This window comes from Heptranchias perlo, chromosome 7 (assembly GCF_035084215.1).
Source record: "Heptranchias perlo isolate sHepPer1 chromosome 7, sHepPer1.hap1, whole genome shotgun sequence".
NCBI classification, from domain to species: Eukaryota; Metazoa; Chordata; class Chondrichthyes; order Hexanchiformes; family Hexanchidae; genus Heptranchias; species Heptranchias perlo.
Window position 1 is genome coordinate 31,379,365 of NC_090331.1, and position 19,912 is coordinate 31,399,276.

A 19,912-nucleotide genomic window follows, 5' to 3' on the forward strand; every position below is an offset into this window, starting at 1 on the left:
ACAACATCCAGGCTTGGGCTGCTAAGTGGCAAGTAACATTAGCGCCAGACAAGTGCCAGGCAATGACCATCTCCAACAAGAGAGAGTCTAACCACCTCCCCTTGACATTCAATGGCATTACCATCACCGAATCCTCCACCATCAACATCCTGGGGGTCACCATTGATCAGAAACTTAACTGGACCAGCCATATAAATACTGTGGCTACAAGAGCAGGTCAGAGGCTGGGTATTCTGCGGCGAGTGACCCACCACTTGACTCTCCAAAGCCTTTCCACCATCTACAAGGCACAAGTCAGGAGTGTGATGGAATATTCTCCACTTACCTGGACAAGTGCAGCTGCAACAACACTCAAGAAGCTCAACACCATCCAGGATAAAGCAGCCCGCTTGATTGGCACTCAATCCACCACCTTAAACATTCACTCCCTTCACCACCGGCGCACTGTGGCTGCAGTGTGTACCATCCACAGGATGCATTGCAGCAATTTGCCAAGGCTTCTTCGCCACTACCTCCAATACCCGCGACCTCTACCTCCTAGAAGGACAAGAGCAGCAGGTACATGGGAACAACACCACCTGCACGTTCCCCTCCAAGTCACACACCATCCCGACTTGGAAATATATCACCGTTCCTTCATCTTCGCTGGGTCAAAATCCTGGAACTCCCTTCCTAACAGCGCTGTGGGAGAACCTTCATCACACGGACTGCAGCGGTTCAAGAAGGTGGCTCATCACCACCTTCTCCAGGGCAATTAGGGATGGGCAATAAATGCTGGCCTTGCCAGCGACGCCCACATCCCATGAACGAATAATAATAATAAAAAAATTAGCCTTCCTAATTGCTTGCTCTACCTGCATGCTAACTTTTTGTGTTTCTTGTATGAGGACACCCAAATCTCTCCAAACACCAACGTTTAATAGTTTCTCACCATTTAAAAAAATTCTGTTTTCCTATTCTTCCTACCAAAGTGAATAACCTCACCTTTCCCCATATTATACTCCATATGCCACTTTCTTGCCCACTCACTTAACCTGTCTACATCCCTTTGCAGACTCTGCATCCACCTCACAGCTTACTTTCCCACCCAGCTTTGTATCATCAGCAAACCTGGATACATTACACTCGGTCCCTTCATCTAAGTCATTAATATAGATTGTAAATAGCTGACGGCCAAGTACTGATCCTTGCAGCACCCCACTAGTTACAGCCTGCCAACCTGAAAATAACATATTTTTCCCTGTTCTCTGTTTTCTGTCCGTTAACCAATCATCTATCCATGCTAATATGTTACCCCCAACCTCGTGAGCCCTCATCTTGTGTAACAATGTTTTATGCGGCACTTTATCAAATGCCTTTTGAAAATCCAATTATTCAAGAACAACAACAACAGCGCCTTTAACGTGGTAAACATCCCAAAGCGCTTCACAGGAGCATTATAAAAAAAAATTGACACCGAGTCATATAAGGACATATTAGGATAGGTGACCAAACACCTGGTGAAGGAGGTAGGTCTTAAGGAGCACTTTAAAGAAGGAGAGAGAGATAGAGAGGGGGAGAGGTTTAGGGAGGGAATTCCCGAGTTTAGGGCCGAGGCAGCTGAAGGCATAGCTTCCAATGGTGGAACGATTAAAATCAGGGATGCACAAGAAGCCAGAATTGGAGGAGTGCAGAGATCTCGGAGGGTTGTAGGGCTGGAAGAGGTTACAGAGATAGGGAGGGGCGAGGCCATGGGGGGGATTTGAAAACATGGATGAGAATTTTATCCTGCAAGGAAGAGTGCCATTGAGTGCCCTGCAATATGGTTCGGTGATGTGGCTGTCATGGTTGAATAGCTGCCAGTGTGTGTGAACTGTGAGTGGTGTGTGTGTGGCTTGGAACAGTGCCAAGTGTGTGAGGGTGAAGTAAATCATATGAATTGAAAGGTTGAGTACTGATTGATAGAGATTGTTGGTATGTGGGTGATGGGGGTGTAGTGGATTGAGCAGTGAATGAGGCTGGTGGTGCAGTTGGTAGGATATGCCATTTGAAGATTGAACTCACTCACCTTGACAACTCGTGTCAGATCATTGAACTTCTACCTGCACTGCATCCATGTTCTTGGAGCTATGCTCCTGGCATTGACCTCCGATGCTACTTCCTCCCACTGCCTCCTGAGCGTATGTCTTGAGGACCTCCTGTCCCCCTGCAGATACAGGATGTTTGCTCCACCTCTTGCACCAAGGTCTCCGGTGTATTTTCAGAAAACCTTGGTGCACGTTCTGTCATAGTTTGAGCCAACTTGACAAAATTCTTCAAAATCACTTCACTTCCTAACACCAATTCCAGCAGCCACAATGCACGTCCCTTTAAAGAGGTGCAGGCCAATTTTAAGTAGTTTTAGCCACTTGCGATATCTAGCCCCCTGCTGATGTGTGTAGTCAATGAACAGCATGGGTAGCGCTGGCTGCATGCAGCAATCATGGAAATCAGCAGGCAACACAAATTTAACGTCCCCTAAATCTCCACTGTTCGTAGCTTTTCGCCATTTAAAAAATACTTGGATCTATCCTTTTTTGGTCCAAAATGCATGACCTCACACTTACGTGCTACAGTTTTGCCCACTCACTTAATCTATCAATGTCTGTTTGTAATTTTATGCTCCCGTCTACACTACTTACTATGCCACCTATCTTTGTGTCCTCGGCAAACTTGGATATATGTCTCCCTATTGTGTTATCTAAGTCATTAATAAATATAGTGAATAATTGAGGCCCCAGCACAGATCCTTGTGGGACATAACTTCCTTAAAGTCACAAATGATTCTTTCTGACTGTGACTGTGGTGCATTATACTTCCATGTTCTCCTCGATCTGTCTGTAGCCGTCGATACGGTCAATCACACCATTCTCCTCCCAACACCTCTTCTCCGTTGTCCAGTTCAGTGGAACTGTCTTCACTTGGTTCCACTCTTAACGATTAACGTGAAGCCAAAGTACCTCTGGCAATGGTTTCTCTTCCCACACAGGCATAGTCACCTCCAGAGAACCCCCAAGGATCAATCCTTGGCCCCCTCCTCTCACTAATCAACATGTTGGCCTTTGTGACATCATCCGCAGACAGTTCCACATGTACACTGGTGACACCCAGCTCTGCCTGTCCACCAACTCTCTTGACCCTGCCACTGCCTCTCTGTTATCAAAATCTAGGTTTGTGTTTGATCAGGAAAAATATTTGAATTAATGAAAACATACATCTTTTTATAATTTTCTTGCCTTACCCCCTTTTTCTTAAAGCCAGTACATTGCTGAAATGGACTTCCATGGGAGCCAGCAGCCCTCTAGTACCTCACCCTTCATGTGAGCCAAAACAGCTTGAGAAAGGGTCTCTGGAAAGCAATCAGGAATGGGAGATTTCCTGCTCTACACAACTCAGTACACACCATAAGGTGCAATAACACAGTCTTCATGGCACACAAAAGGCATTTCACTTTTTTTTATTCATTCATGGCATGTGGGCGTCGCTGGCAAGGCCAGCATTTATTGCCCATCCCTAATTGCCCTTGAGAAGGTGGTGGCGAGCTGCCTTCTTCAACCGCTGCAGTCCATAGGTGAAGGTACTCCCACAGTGCTGTTAGGTAGGAAGTTCCAGGCTTTTGACCCAGCAACGATGAAGGAACAGTGATATATTTCCAAGTCAGGATGGTATGTCATTTGGAGGGGAACGTGCAGGTGGTAGTGTTCCCATGCACCTGCTGCCCTTGTCTTTCTAGGCAGTAGAGGTTGTGGGTTTGGGAGGTGCTGTCAAAGAAGCCTTGGCGAATTACTGCAGTGCATCCTGTGGATGGTACACACTGCAGCCACGGGGCGCCGGTGGTGGAGGGAGTGAATGTTTAGGGTGGTGGATTGGGTGCCAATCAAGCGGGCTGCTTTGTCCTGGTTGGTGTCGAGCTTCGTGAGTGTTGTTGGAGCTGCACTCATCCAGGCAAGTGGAGAGTATTCCATCACACTCCTGACTTGTGCCTTGTAGATGGTGGAAAGGCTTTGGGGAGTCAGGAGATGAGTCACTTGCCGCAGAATACCCAGCCTCTGACCTGCTCTTGTCGTCACAGTATTTATGTTTTTTTTATTCGTTCATGGGATGTGGGCGTCGCTGGCGAGGCCGGCATTTATTGCCCATCCCTAATTGCCCTTGAGAAGGTGGTGGTGAGCCGCCTTCTTGAACCGCTGCAGTCCATGTGGTGAAGGTTCTCCCACAGTGCTGTTAGGAAGGGAGTTCCAGGATTTTCACCCAGCGACGATGAAGGAACGGCGATATATTTCCAAGTCGGGATGGTGTGTGACTTGGAGGGGAACGTGCAGGTGATGTTGTTCCCATGTACCTGCTGCTCTTGTCCTTCTAGGTGGTAGAGGTGAATTAAGTTATTGCGATATGCATTTGGTTTACAGTGATACCTAAAAAAAAATGAAGAATTGAATTTGCTGCAGATGTTGGCAGTGCATGATATTGTTAATTAGAAACCAGAAATGGTTACCAATTTCACAAGCACATAGAGATGAGCTAACTGGCTTTAATGTTGATGTGTAATTTGCTTAAAATAAACTGTTTAATTACTTTAAACCTGATAGCAATAACCAGTGAATATAGTCAGTGCTGTAGCAAAACTTCTAATTTCTATGGTACAGAACAATGGTCATAAGAAAGGTTTTTGATTTGGCAAGTCATAATATGTGAATTGTTTTTCACATCCTAAATTGGATTCCATCTCATGTGAGAGTACATAAAGAGGTTTACAATGAATATAGCTACACAGTAACTGGCCACCTGCATCTCAATTGAAATTTTTCTTTGCACATAATTGTATTAGCCAGACTTCAAATTTCCTATTACTTTTACGAGAAGAAAAATGTTTTTCTTTTTCCATAGTTGTTCATAAGATATATAATATAAAAAGTGAACAAGCACTGAAGCCACCACTGTATCAGCGAGTGTCTTTTCTGCATCAATGTGTTGGTACTTATTATTAAATATTAATTTAAAAAATACAATAGGGAAATCTACAAAAAGAAACCTAGAGCATGAGACTAATGGCACATAAATACCGCATAAGTAAATTATAATAATTTCAGACGCTTAATTTCTATGTTTCAAATTTTCACTGTCAGATTATGCTTAAAGTACAAAGATTTCATATCTGATATTCTTAATAATTTGTGAGAAAATGACTCTCATTCAATGTCATTCTGTTTCTCAATCTCTTAATCTCCTTAACAATGTTTGGTCTTCGTGTAATAGCATAGAACTGAATGCTGAAAACCGCCTGGATCTAGACAGATAAGAGAATGCACATGTGAATGATCTTTTTACTCAGCCCATATAGTTTTTTTGTAAAAACTGTAGAGCTGTGTCACAATCGTCCATGTGCAAAACAACCATTTGTTAGGACATTTATTTAATTGATAGACAAATCATGTGTTTGTGGTTCATTTGTATTACTACTTGGTTACATAATGAATGGCACTAGCTAATTCTTGCTTTTGGTGTCTATCCAGCATGCTTGGGTGATTCTTCCTCTTCCATTCCAGCCCTGGAACCCTCCGAGATCTCTGCGCCCCTCCAATTCTGGCCTCTTGCACATCCACTATTTTCATTGCTTCACCATTGGCGGCCATGCCTTCCGCTGCCTGGGCCCTAAACTCTGGAATTCCCTCCTTAAACCTCTCTACCTCTTTCTCCTCCTTTTAAATCACTCGTTAAAACCTACAGCTTTGATTTGGTCACCTGCCCTAATATCTCCTTATGTAGCTCGGTGTCAAATTTTGTCTCATAACGGTCATGTAAAGCACCTTGGGACGTTTTTACTACATTAAAGGCACTATATAAATGCAAGTTGTTGTTGTTGGACAGATTGAGATGCCTGTTATCTTCTCAATGGCATGCATTTACCTGCAACTACATCAAAGATAAGAGGATTCACAGAGTTGTTATTAAATCCACTTTTGAAATGTTTCTAAAACAGTGAAACTTCTAGCAAAACATTATTTTAATATACATTCATCTCTGCACTATTGTTCTATATCACTAACTTCAACATTTAGAAATACTACACGAATGTGCCCAAAGTCATATCTCCATATCTCTGTATAATGTATTGCTTGCCAAATCAACAGAAGGCCTGGAGTGAGGTCGAGACCAACTCTGGCTAACATACAGGTTCCACAGATTTATTCCCTTCTGGTCAGATCAGTGCTGGAGGTCGGAATGCTCCTGCATATTATCTCAAAATCCAACTTTACTGATCAGTGGTCTGTGAATACACAAGGATTATGACAACAACAACACCACCAGGTCTGTCATTGAACAAGACATCGGAATGCTGCAGATGCACTTCAGGGGCCTAGATCGATCTGGGGGAGCCCTTCTGTACTCACCAGCGAGGGTGTGCAGAATAATAGTCGTGTGTTGTGTCATGCACAACATCGCGCAGCAGAGAAGGTGTAGGAGCTCGAATGCGCTCATGAAGCATCTGACAGCAATATTGAAGAAGATGATGATGAGGAGGAGGAGGAGAAGGAAAATGAAGATGGGGAACTCATCGTCAGAGCAGCAGCACACATGGCTGCTCGTCTTGCCAGGGATTCACTCATATCTAACAGGTTCCCATAAAGAGATCTGCAAAGTGAAGATAGTGAACTATTCAGACCACGTGGAACAACCACCGCCACCAACACCAGCTCCCCCGCCCTCCGTTTGCACAGAACAGTCCTTCAACCAATCATACACCCATTGTACAGGGTGGCATCATGTCTTGGTGTTCATGATGAAGCACATGAAAGGGCGCTTTCACAAAAGGGTCTCAAGACTGGGCAAGACATGGCAGTGGTGGTAATAATTATAACATTTAGCGTACATTTAACATAAAACAAATAAAAGTGAAAAACATGGCATTCCTTCAGACACCGTTGTGCATACCCTTGGTGATTACAAAACCTTAGCCTTCCTCTTCCTACCACTTCGATGTGGTGCATCCCCTGTGGCTTCAGCAGAGGTAGTGGCAGGTTGCTGAGATTCATGCCTTGACTGCTTAGATGCTTTCGGCCTACCACCTCTGGGTTTTTGAGCCCATAAGGGCCCCACCAAAAACTGCTGCACCTGTGCAGGGGCGGACTCGGATGTCGGGAGAGGAGGCAGCATTGCGGGTACTGGTTGGCGGGGGGGGGGGGTGCAACGCGTGAGACATGGGAACACTTTGAGTGGAGGCCCTACTTCCATGTCCCCTTTTGCCAACATCCCTCTCCCATGACGCAACATCACTCCCACCACAGCAGGCTGGTGAGGAGATGTGGCGCTTTCTAAGGTGAAGATGAAGTTTCTGTCTGCCTGTTTAAGGCGGCAGACATGTTGACATCCACAGTCCGCACGGCCGTTGTCATGGCCTGTATGGACGCATTAGAGAGCTGTGCTTGAAGCTCAATGGAGGCTGCCACTCTCTCCATTGAAGACATTCCTGCACTTACCTGCGCCACCAATCCACTATTGCTGGAGTTGGACTCCTCCATCCTCTCCGCTATTGTGAAGAGTGTGCGTGACACATTTTCCAGTACCTCACAGTACCTCGATCATTCTCTCTCTCAATGATGTCTCCCACGGTTCATCATCTGGGTCTAGCTGCGCAGAGCTTGGAGAGGAGTGCGGCCCCCGATGCAGACTCTCCACAGCTGGCCCTGCCACCAGTGTCTGCTTGTGCTCACTTGTGAGTGTTGAATCACTAGGTGACAGCCCAACTACCTGGCTAACAGGACCCACAGAAGTGCGAGTATCTGCGCTGGTGCATGGCTGGATGTGATGTGACGATGCGCCCTCAGAGGAATTGAACTCCTCTGGGGAATTGAGCTCCTCTGGGGAATTGCCTTCTTCCATGGCACCTGCCTCTTCATTGATCCTTGAAAGCCCTGGAAGAGAACATAAAGCAATATTAAAAATCATCACAGAAGTTAGTTTGCAATGAGCATACTGAGGTGTGCAACAGGTCAGTCATTGATAATATCAATTCAAGATGCATGTGAAGGATGTTTAAGTTCTGTCACCAGCTGTTTGTGGGTTGCCAGTCTCACCATCTCCGACGGCCAGGCATTCAACCATGTGGCTCAGATCCAATGCCTCCTCCTCCGCATCTATCAGGGGCACTATTTGTGGTGCGCCTCCTCCAGCTCTACTCCTCTCCTGTGCATTTTGCGTTCCCTTCTCCTACAAGAGGAGAAAGAACAGACGAGTGAGGGAGTGAAGGTGAAGTGGTCACCTGATGGATGCATTGCATTGGGTGAGGCAAATGATTCAGATGCATCAGAGGATGACTATCAGACAGATTCATGACATTGCATCAGGATTGGGATGAGTGGGAGTGGTGGGTTCACAAATGGGGAGGTGAGGAAGTGCACAGAAAGTGAAGGTAAGTTGATGAGACTTAAGTGGATGTGAGGAATGATGTGATGGAGTAGGCTTGACAAGACAGAGTGAGAGGGGGGTAATGTACACCACAGGATATAGGTGAATCAGTAACTGTACTCACTTTTTCTGACCTGGTTAGGTCATTAAAGCACTTCCTGCATTGTACCCACGACCTTGCCAATGTGCTCCTGCTGCTCAGCTCCTCTGCCACCTCCAGCCACACCTTTTTGGTGGCAGAAGCAGGGCACTTCCTCTGGTCAGCCGGGTATAACACGTCCCTTCTGCTCCTGACACCAGCCAGTAACAACTCAAGAGAGGAGTCGCTAAAACGGGGTGCTGCCTTACACCTGTGAAGCTGCATCTCCGAAGATTCCTCCGTTCTCTTTCAAAATCGATGCTTGCGATGGCCCTTTAAATACTCCAGCTCCCAGCATGTCATTCGGGTCCGCAGTACACCTGCTGCGCAGCTTGTAGTCACGAAACCCGGAAGTCACATTCAGGGCCTTCAACTTTTCCGGGTTTCCCACGCGACTATTCACCCGCCCGCTGAGTTCCCACCGCCATGTTAAAATTATGCCCTATCTGTCTGATAGAATCTGAGGGACACCTGTCCCTTTAAAGTACTTTAACCTATAAGAATAATAACGTCTGAGTAGGTGAGGTCAGAGTTTGGGGCGGGACAGGGTCAGGCTGACTCTTGGCCCCTTTTTCCACCTGTCAGAAATTGACAGGAAGGATGGGTGGGTGCATAATACCCCCATCCATACATGGCAGGTGTATTATGACAGCATGAAAATGAGTGAAATGTTATTCAATATACTTACTGCCATTTGTGTCCTTGCAACACTAGGATGCTCGTGTATCCCTGGGGTCCAGTGTTGCTCAGGGCCTGGTGACGGGGGTGGATTTTAAATCTAAAAGGCAAGTTCTTTGAAATCTGTCTCAAGGAAAGTGGGGGAATTTTTCACCTTGCAATCATTCTGGTCAGGCAATGCCAGCTCACTTAGGCTACAGTCAGGCACCATGGATAAATCCTTCTCTCTTGAGGCAGGCACCATAAGTGGCACGGGTGCCGGCCAGCAATATGTAAATGTCAGGGTGCCTCCTTGGGGCAGGCAGAAATTTCGCTGCATCCCAGATTTGCCTCCAAAACCCCTCGCCCTGGAATTTCTGGGCTTGAATTTCTTATCTTGTGAGGTTATTCAGGTACAATATTATTCACAGAACCTAGTGGATAAAGAACTAATTCCAATTCTATTAGGATGTATACAGTGACTATTTTGGTTTACCAGTGGATGATGATCCATAGGGAAAACACCCTCATCTCCTGTTTCATAGGATAACAAGATTTATTTCAGAACCTTAGCCGATCTTTAGACTTATATTTGGTGCATCTTAAGAATTGCAGCTCCCTTTGGACTTGATGCTCCTGTAATCCTGAAGACAGTTGCTTTTAGCTGGACAGCTTAATGGGCTTCTCTTCTGGTTTGAGCATATTCTGAGTTCATAGTTCTGTTTATGTAAATTCAAAATAAAGTTTTGTCCCTGATTTAGGTGAACCCCAATGGGAAATGCTACTTACATGTGTAGTAATGTACTTTAATATGCGTTCTGTGGATCATTTTGAAATTAGCAGTGGATATAGGAGAGCTATGGGAGGATATCACTTTAATAGGGTTTCGAAAGCTGAGATGTTTATGCAGAAGTGAAACCTGGACAGCTGGAAGAGAGGGGACAAAAAATCTCCTGAAGTATCGAAACAAGGCAACACTGGAAGCTGGGCAAAGCAATCCTTTACTTCACGTGATCATTACCCTCTGGTCTGAAAAGCACTTCATTATATAATTAAATATTTAATAAGAGTTTAATAATTATATTTTTGTAGTGAGTTAAACAGTATCAAATTAACGTTCTTTCAGATTTTGCTCTTTAATGTAAAACATTTTACTTCCACATAATTGCTACTTTATCGCTAGAAAGTCACAAAGTTGCAGGCATGATGACTCTAATGATGTTCTTGGTTTAATTTTCATGCTAAAGATGTCATTCTGTTTGAAAAGCAACACAATAATAGTGACATCTGTAGGAAGTGGCAGCAGTTTATTGGTCTGTTGGCCACAAAAATTGTAATTGACTGCAGCTGTTGTTCATTAAAGTCAAATAAAATAAATCTAGTGCCTTTAATCACCATATTCATTCTGTGAAAGTTTGTCAGTTTCAAAGCCTTTAGCAATGGGAAAGGTCAGTCTCCAAGCTGCAACAAAGGTGGAATTTTAACTCCACTCCCACCCGGGCTGGGGCAGTTAAAATGGAATGGGGGATTTGCTCACTGGCTTCATACCCTGATCTGGCCGACTGCAATTTTAACTTTTGACTTCTAAACACCAGTCAGTCTACATTCAAGTACAGCTTTATTGTCATTTTAAAAGGAATATCAATTAAGTTTAGCTGCTTAATAGGAAAAATTGGATTGGTATCAAGCAGAAGTTGTTTTTTAGACTGGCAATCTAACTTCCAGTCAAAAAAAATTATAATGGACAAAAAAATGGCTACGACTATCCAAGCCCTGCTACTTCTCTGGAAAGGTTTTCCCATCACTTACTACCAGTACGGTGATGGACTGGGGTGGACAAATGTAAGGAGTCTTACAACACCAGGTTATAGTCCAACAGGACTATAACCTGGTGTTGTAAGACTCCTCATATTTGTGAGGTGGAAGTATTATTTTGTTATAGGCTGTGCTTTCATTCGTATGCAGCGTGTGCATTTACACCGACTGCATGTTTACAGTGACTGGTGTATAAGTATTAAAAATAAATATCAATACTTTTTCTGCACGTATTCGACCAGTCATGGAGGTGCTAAGATAGCCTTACTCAACACTATGGGAATTATAGATAGATTCAGTGCCCCTGGGCTAAGGGGAGGACAAAATCAATTGGGGTTCCCACTTGTGATCATTATCCACTGACAGCTGCTGAAAAGTGTGCATGTATTGGATGTCAGCTGAGGGCATGATTAGACTCGTATAAACATACAAAAAGAAAGGTTCTCCCTGGAACAGATCCCGAATGTTGGAATGTCGCATAATGCAAAAGTCACGGCAGCTCCCAGATTACTTGGCATTAACATAGAAGATGTTCAGGCTGGCATCAAACATTATCTGCACATTGATTTTTTTCTATTTCTGTGTGACTGTGCTTAGCCTGAATGAGCATATGTGTGTGCATTTTAATGATGCCATGTCCTCTTGGAAGACTGTCAATAATAAAAAAAAAGTCTTGTTGCCTGAATCTCTGCTGCTGCAGCTTAGTGCCAAAACGTACTTAGCAAAGCCTCAGTGACTTTTTGGATGTTTTGAGGCACTAAGAAAAGGTTTATTCCTGTTACGCCCCCAGTGGCAGTTTGAAGGAACACTGAAGCATAAAAAGTCTTGGCTGTGGTCACTTTAAGTGCCACAGTTGGGCTGTGCTCATGGTGGATTGCCCCACCTCGGCAGCCATCTACCAGCTGCTGCATGTACTGGTTTGCAGTCATATCTAGATAGTCACTCCCGAGGCAGCAGATGCGTTCCCGTGGGTATTTGACATCGGGGCTGTAAGGATCCTGTGTAGTTTCTGTTCTCTTTCAGCCTCTGCCTCTTCTGCATTTGCATAAGTAGAAACAAACACTAGCAATGCTGCTCATTGCTGCACTTCCCTTATTTTTACTCTTGTTTAAAGTAAGGACCAACAAAGACTGCAGTATTTACATAGAAATCAGTGGAAGGTACCCCAGTGGAAACAGTAATGCAACAAACTGGTCTTAATATGTTTGAAACTGGCCAAAAATCTTACTAAAGATTTTAACTCAAGTTTGGAGCTTACAGAGAAATTGAACTTCTGTCTGCAGCAGCAATATTTTCTACCAACTTGATATTTTTTATGCTCTCCACCAGATTTAATGCCTATGGTAGTCGGTGAGTATTAGACCAAAAACCCAGTCGAGAAATTAGCCCTGGTCTTAATCAGCGATCTTTGCTTAAAATAAAGAGAGATTAAGAACAGCCTTTTAAGTTGTGACATTTAAAACATAATGGTCTCTTTCTGTGCCAGAACATTTAATCTCAAGTATGTCCTGAATATAGTATTTTGGGAGACGAAATGAGATCTTGCTGCTGCAGACAGAAGTTCAATTTCTCTGTCAATTCCAAATTAGATCTTATTTCACCCCATTCTCAGGTGCAAAATGTGGGTAAAAAGATCCAATTTTTACCAAAAGCGCCTGAAGTATGCCAACACCATATTGGCTTGGGCGATATTCAGGTGTCCCTAGTGGCCACCTTAAGGTAGACTGCTTGCAAATGGTAATGAGGGGCCTAACGCCTGTTTAAGGACCCTTCTCCAAAATTAATTAGAAACTGAGCGGAACATGCCCTAATATCATTTTACCCATGATTTCCTGTTTACCAGGCTGAAAACCTAAATCACTCTTATTTATCCTCTTCCCTTTGGCTCTTGTATTCGGATCAGTTAATGATCTTCAACTGAAGGATCAATGTATTAAACTGTCCATAACTGTATCATGTGCCTCATCATGGTGACAACTGAACTAAACAGTACAATGGTTCACAAGCAATATTTTAATGAAATATACATGAAGAAAGATTAATATTCTAAGACATTTATAATGATGATCACAAATAAAATCATCATCGGCACATGCCTAAATTTCCAATTTTGCACTGCCAGGAGGTGATGTCGTAAATATAGTGGGCCTCTCCATTATCAGTAGGAGGGGACCTACTCCCTTAGAATCTAATTGAGATTCCACTGTTGTAAAATTATGAATACTTCAGTTGTGAAGAAATGAAATAACGATAGGAGAGTGTGAATTCTTCTCACATTCAAACAATTCAGTAGCACCAAAGCTGTTTTTTAGCATCTTGTTGTCCACATAACGAATATGGTGCAGCAAATTGAAAGCTGTTGATCTAAATGTTAAACAAGTATTTGCTGAATCATCTTGACTGAGCAGTAAGAGTGTCTCATGACATCTGTACAAACCCAAGCCAGATTTTAATGCAACTGCCTTAGTGTGCTGTGAACTTCAAAGAAAAGTGTGTTTCCTTTTGCTTGTATTTTTATTTTAGACAGTAAGAATTCAGAGGAGAATTGTGTGCAGCATATCTTGTTAATGTTTACTACTCCTGCATGAAGATTATTTCGCTCTTGCAGAAATTGTGGAAATTAAATAGTAAATTGCTGGAATGGTATCAGATATTAAGTTAGCCAAGCCTACTTGCAGAACTCTCATTCAAACCATGTAATACTACCACCAAATCTTTAGAAAAAGATGAAATTGATTGGGAAAATGTGTACAATGTAAATATGACAGGGTGTGCAAGTTAACATTTTAAGAATACTAAAACCTGATTCTAAAGCCAATACAGTTAGGATGCAGAGCTAAACAAGAGGGTGCTCTAAAGCACACTATTATTTGGAATGTATTAATCATTTTCTTTAAAATGTTATTTTACTGAGGCCTAAATAAAGTAGAATCCTTAAGCAGGAACCCATTCCAATGCTCTTATGGATCACTGCGAGAGACTAAATTGGGTCCAAGCATATCAAAACTAACTTCTTTTCCTGCAAGAAAAATTTCACTGTCTTGGAGGGCTTTTGATGTTCCAATTTGCTATCTTTGGATTAACTTTCAAAGGACAATGTCAGATTAATTAAACCTACAATTAGATTACCAGGAGAAGAATTCCCTTTATTATGCATATGAATGTGTAATATGTACCAGATTGTGCAGAAGTGCTAGTCTGTTCCCTCAAACAGTTACAACAGCTTCACTTAGTGCTATCGAAGTGTTATTTGCTCTGAATAATTCACAAAGTTTCTTTAATTTTATCTTCTACATCATAGCCCTGTGTGCTCACCTGGATCTGGTCCAACACCCACCTGTACATCTATCAATTCTGCCACGGAAATAACAACTTCCCAACCTCCCATTTAAGGAATGCAATCTTTCACCTGCACAGTGCCAGTAAATCCTATTTTTGCAGGTTTCTTTTGTTTTCTCTTGCTGGAGGAAAGTAAGAGAATACTATGAATGTGTATTTTTCCAAGCGTTCATGGCACTGTGAAAATCTCCAATACAACCATAAGCCATGTATATAGGGGACTTTCATTACTGCTATGCATTCTGGGCAAGCTACGCCTCCAGGGCACACTTTTTTTTCCTTTCTTCTAGGCAGAGAATGCAAATCGAAACTGCAGTAGCAGTCATGCTCACAGAGAGTCTAACCACCTCCCCTTGACATTCAACAGCATTACCATCGCCGAATCCCCCACCATCCTGGGGGTCACCATTGACCAGAAACTTAACTGGACCAGCCATATAAATACTGTGGCTACGAGAGCAGGTCAGAGGCTGGGTATTCTACGGCGAGTGACTCACCTCCTGACTCCCCAAAGCCTTTCCACCATCTACAAGGCACAAGTCAGGAGTGTGATGGAATACTCTCCACTTGCTTGGATGAGTGCAGCTCCAACAACACTCAAGAAGCTTGACACCATCCAGGACAAAGCAGCCCGCTTGATTTGCACCCAATCCACCACCCTAAACATTCATTCCCTTCACCACCGGCGCACTGTGGCTGCAGTGTGTACCATCCACAGGATGCACTGCAGCAACTCGCCAAGGCTTCTTCAACAGCACCTCCCAAACCCGCGACCTTTACCACCTAGAAGGACAAGAGCAGCAGGCACATGGGACCAACACCACCTGCACGTTCCCCTCCAAGTCACACACCATCCCGACTTGGAAATATATCGCCGTTCCTTCATCGTCGCAGGGTCAAAATCCTGGAACTCCCTAACAGCACAGTGGGAGAACCGTCACCACACGGACTGCAGCGGTTCAAGGAGGCAGCTCACCACCACCTTCTCAAGGGCAATTAGGGATGGGCAATAAATGCTGGCCTCGCCAGCGACGCCCACATCCCATGAACGAATTTTTAAAAAAGCCGGGTTGGCTATGAAAATCGAGATAGAAAGAAAAATATGGAAACAGAGGGAAAAAAGAAAGGAAAGTTTGCCTATGTAACAACAGTGATTGCACTTCAAAAATAATCCATTGGTTTAGAATGCTTTGGGAAGTTCTGAGGATGTCATAAGGTACTATATAAATGTTATTTATTTCTTAAAAAGGAGGATGATAAAGAGAATGGGTGAAACAAATATATTATCTTTACACTACATTGGGCATTCAGTAATGGCCCTATTTTATAGTGATACAAGCTAGAGCTATGTTTTCACTGTACAGATCATTGTGAAACTAAGGAAGGCAGGGCTCCATATGTGCACTGAAATGCATTTAGGGGACACTGATCATCACCCTCCCACTCTGAGTGCGATTTGTAATGATCGAAAGTAGCTGCCAAAATGATCAATAAAACATGAATGGTGATACAGCAGTCTGTCCAGACTTTGTTTGAACTTTTGAAACTTTACACAATTGCCTGAATGCTACAGCCAATGACCATCCTTTGCCATGTGTTGAACCACACAGCCAAAACAGTAGAATACAAGTCAGATGAGGTAATGATCAAACTTTATGGTGCTCTGGTCAGACCCCGCCTTGAATATTACATCCAGTTCTGGTCACCAAGAAAGGAGAGAGACATTCAAGTCCTGGAGGCAGTGCAGAAAAGAGCCATGAGGCTGATCCCCAGTGTCAGAGGTTTGAGTTATAAGAAAGTCTGGAGAAACTTGGGCTTTTCATCTGGGAGAGGAGGTGCCTAAGAGCACGTCCCTGGTTAATATATGATCTTGCCTGGAGGTATATAAGATTGTTAAGGATATAAAAAAAAATTTAACCCAGAATATTACTTTTAATGAAACTCTGGGAGTAGAGTCATAGAGTCATAGAGTCATAGAGTTATACAGCACGGATAGAGGCCCTTCGGCCCATCGTGTCCGCGCCGGCCATCAGCCCTGTCTACTCCAATCCCATATTCCAGCATTTGGTCCGTAGCCTTGTATGCTATGGCATTTCAAGTGCTCATCCAAATGCTTCTTGAATGTTGTGAGGGTTCCTGCCTCCACAACCCTTTCAGACAGTGAGTTCCAGACTCCAACCACCCTCTGGGTGAAAAAGTTCTTTCTCAAATCCCCTCTAAACCTCCCGCCTTTTACCTTGAATCTATGTCCCCTTGTTATAGAACCCTCAACGAAGGGAAAAAGCTCCTTAGTATCCATCCTATCTGTGCCCCTCATAATTTTGTACACCTCAATCATGTCCCCCCTCAGCCTCCTCTGCTCCAAGGAAAACAAACCCAATCTTCCCAGTCTCTCTTCATAGCTGAAGCGCTCCAGCCCTGGTAACATCCTGGTGAATCTCCTCTGCACCCTCTCCAAAGCGATCACATCCTTCCTGTAGTGTGCACACAGTACTCCAGCTGTGGCCTAACCAGTGTTTTATACAGCTCCATCATAACCTCCTTGCTCTTATATTCTATGCCTCGGCTAATAAAGGCAAGTATCCCATATGCCTTCTTTACCACCTTATCTACCTGTTCCGCCGCCTTCAGGGATCTGTGAACTTGCACACCAAGATCCCTCTGACCCTCTGTCTTGCCTAGGATCCTCCCATTCATTGTGTATTCCCTTGCCTTGTTAGTCCCTCCAAAGTGCATCACCTCGCACTTTTCCGGGTTAAATTCCATTTGCCACTGTTCCGCCCATCTGACCAACCCATCTATATCGTCCTGCAGACTGAGGCTATCCTCCTCGCTATTTACCACCCTACCAATCTTTGTATCATCAGCGAACTTACTGATCATACCTTTTACATTCATATCCAAGTCATTAATGTAGACCACAAACAGCAAGGGACCCAGCACCGATCCCTGTGGTACCCCACTGGCCACAGGCTTCCAGTCACAAAAACAACCTTCGACCATCACCCTCTGCCTTCTGCCACTAAGCCAGTTTTGTATCCAAAGTGCCAAGGCACCCTGGATTCCATGGGCTCGTACCTTCTTGACCAGTCTCCTGTGGGGGACTTTATCGAAGGCCTTACTGAAATCCATGTATACCACATCCACTGCGTTACCCTCATCCACACGCCTAGTCACCCCCTCAAAAAATTCAATCAAATTAGTCAGACATGATCTTCCCTTGACAAAGCCATGTTGACTATCCCTGATTAATCCTTGCTTCTCCAAGTGGAGACTAATTTTGTCCTTCAGAATTTTTTCCAATAATTTTCCTACCACTGATGTTAGGCTCACTGGCCTGTAGTTCCCCGGTTTTTCCCTACTCCCCTTCTTGAATAATGGTATTACATTAGCAGTTCTCCAGTCCTCTGGCACATCCCCTGTGGCCAGAGAGGTTCTGAATATATGTGTCAGAGCCCCCGCAATCTCCTCCTTTGCCTCACACAGTAGCCTGGGATACATTTCGTCCGGGCCTGGGGATTTATCCATTTTTAGGCCTGCTAAAACCGCCAATACCTCCTCCCGCTCGATGTTAATATGTTCGAGTATATCACAGTCCCCCTGCCGTATTTCTATGTCTACATCGTCCTTCTCCATAGTGAAAACAGATGCAAAAAATTCATTTAGAACCCCTCCTACATCTGCCGGCTCCACACACAGATTGCCATTTTTGTCCCTAATGGGCCCTATTTTTTCCCTAGTCATCCTCTTACCCTTAATATACTTATAAAACATCTTAGGATTTTCCTTTATTTTGCTCGCCAGTGTTATTTCATGGCCCCTCCTTGATCTCCTAATTTCTTTTTTAAGTATCCCCCTGCACTTTTTGTACTCCTCTAGGGCATCCTCCGTCTTTAGCCTTTTGTATCTGCCAAAAGCCCTCCTTTTTTTCCTAATCCATTCTCGTATATCCCCTGACATCCAAGGTTCCCTGGAGTTCTTGGAACCACTCTTGACCTTTACGGGAACATGTTGCCATTGTATGGTCTCAATCTCCCTTCTGAAAGACTCCCATTGCTCCGATGCGGATTTTCCTACAAGCAGCTGATCCCAGTCCATTTTGGCCAGATCCTGCCTTATCCTATTAAAATCGGCCTTCTCCCAATTTAGAACCTTTATTTCCGGCCCCTCCCTGTCCTTTTCCATGACCACCTTAAATCTCACCGAATTATGGTCACTGTCACCAAAGTGCTCACCTACTAGCACTTCTTCCACTTGGCCGGCCACATTCTCTAGAATTAGGTCCAGTACCGCCCCCTCTCTTGTAGGACTTTCTACATGCTGGCTCAAAAAGCTCTCCTGGATGCACGTTAAGAATTTTGTACCCTCTAAGCCTTTTACACTCTGAGTATCCCAGTTAATATTGGGGAAGTTGAAATCCCCCACTATTATTACCCTATTATTTGCACAATTTTCTGAGATTTGCCTACATATCTGTTCCTCTATCTCCCCCTGACTGTTTGGGGGCCTATAGTACACTCCCATCAAAGTGCTTGCCCCCTTTTTGTTTTTAAGCTCCACCCATATGGCCTCATTAGAGGAACCTGCTAATATATCATCCCTCCTTATGGCAGTAATTGATTCTTTAATTAATATTGCGACCCCCCCTCCTCTTATACCTCCCCCTCTGTCTCGCCTGAAGATTCCGTACCCCGGAATATTGAGCTGCCAGTCTTGCCCCTCCCTCAACCATGTCTCTGTGACAGCAACAATATCATACTCCCATGTGTTTATCAACACCTTCAGTTCATCCACCTTATTTGCAAGACTCCTTGCATTAAAATAGATGCCATCCAGCCTTGCCCTCACATATTTGCCCTGTCTTCCAAGCTGACTTGTTTTTTTCTCTATAAGTATCCCCCTGCACTTTTTGTACTCCTCTAGGGCTTCCTCCGTCTTTAGCCTTTTGTATCTGCCAAAAGCCCTCCTTTTTTTCCTAATCCATTCTCGTATATTTCTCTAGGGGACACAGTTTCGAACCAGGGGACACAGTTTCAAACTAGAGAAGGTACTTTTAATTCAGATATCAGAGCGATCAATGTGTGATTAAAAACCCTGAAATCATTTAAGAAACAATCGGATGCTACAAATGATGGGGAGGGGATGTTACGATATCTCTGGATGGATGAAAAAGATGGGTTGAATGGCCTTTCCCATCCATAATTAACTTGTGTACCCGTTGAATGCCTTCTTAGTTTGTTCTTTTATGGGCTGCCAGTGACTCCATAGAGGAACCAATTGTCTGTAGCTTTGCATACAAAGTCAGGTCATCTGATTTTGACACTAAAGTACTCACTCTGCAGCCACATCACTTTATGCATAAGGTCATGTTTCAGCTCACAGGGAGTGAGGGTCTGCTTATGCAAGCGGACTTTTGCACTGGGCACGAGAGAAGACTTTGGAATGAGCTCAAATTGTAACAGTCTTACCCAGAGGGTGCGACCTTCAATTCTTTCAGCACTGCACTGAAGCATCTTTCTAGATTACGTGTCTTTACCT

At 44.0% G+C, this 19,912-nt stretch overlaps 1 protein-coding gene across 3 annotated transcripts in view; it reads left to right on the forward strand.

Moving 5' to 3' along the window:
• The window catches only part of tmem163a (transmembrane protein 163a), a 175,248-nt gene that overhangs the window by 81,848 nt on the left and 73,488 nt on the right, over positions 1 to 19,912 (forward strand). The gene's annotated exons all lie outside the window — the stretch shown is intronic.